This window comes from Trichechus manatus, unplaced genomic scaffold (genome assembly GCF_000243295.1).
Source record: "Trichechus manatus latirostris isolate Lorelei unplaced genomic scaffold, TriManLat1.0 scaffold00223, whole genome shotgun sequence".
Lineage (NCBI taxonomy): Eukaryota > Metazoa > Chordata > Mammalia > Sirenia > Trichechidae > Trichechus > Trichechus manatus.
Window position 1 is genome coordinate 872,755 of NW_004444159.1, and position 954 is coordinate 873,708.

Here is a 954-nt window from a genome sequence, read left to right on the forward strand (position 1 = left end):
TTCAAAGGCTTTGAAGAACTAAGAAGTAAATCAAATGAAAACTATAGACTGTCTTTAATTCACAGTGCTTTTCTGTAAAAACCATAACACAGATTACAATTCAGTTCATAGATGTTTTCTCACGTCCTTTGACACTGTCCTTTGAAAAAAATAATAATAATGTCTCCACATTTGGGGGGAAATTACTTCAAAAGACTCTCAAATTAAACACAAAGTAAATAACTTTGGGAAGTAAAATGAATGTATGACCCAAGTTTTCTAGAAATTTACATAGAGCCACCCAGTGTCATGCAGTCTTTTAAATACAAAATTAACTCCACAAGCTCACTGTGATGTATTTTGGGTTAAAGGCATATAGCCTGTTAGTTTATAAGGAATTTTTAAAAAAACAAAATGTAAACCTGCTGAAGATTGTATTTCTTGTCTGTGTAGCTATATTTGGTGCAACTAACAGGTACTTACCTGCATAGGTAGCTACACTTGCATTACATGCAAAGAGGCTTAGAGATAATTTAAGAGCTGTAATCAGTGTATACTTTGAACAACTTTGATCCCTAAAGAGGAAAATGGAAGTCATCAATAAACTTGGTTCTGACTTGCATTTGTCATGGATTCAGAGAATAGTGAGCTCAGATTCCAGTATATACCTGTAAAACAGGAGAGAAGCCATTCAACATTTCAACACTGGAAAGCATTTGCGTGAGAAACTTTTTCATAAAGAGAAGATCAATCCCCCCTCCACTGACTGAAGACAAAATTAATTACCACAGTTGGCAGAAGATAAATGGCTCTAATGTACAGAATTGTGTAATTATAGCAGCTGCAGAGCTAGAAACTACCTCCTAACTTTGAACCCCAACCCCAACTTGACATGACTGCCCACATTCATTTCTGCCACTAGCAAGCATGTTGAAAGTTCCTCCTTGCGCCTCCATAATTACACGGTGGGGTTCC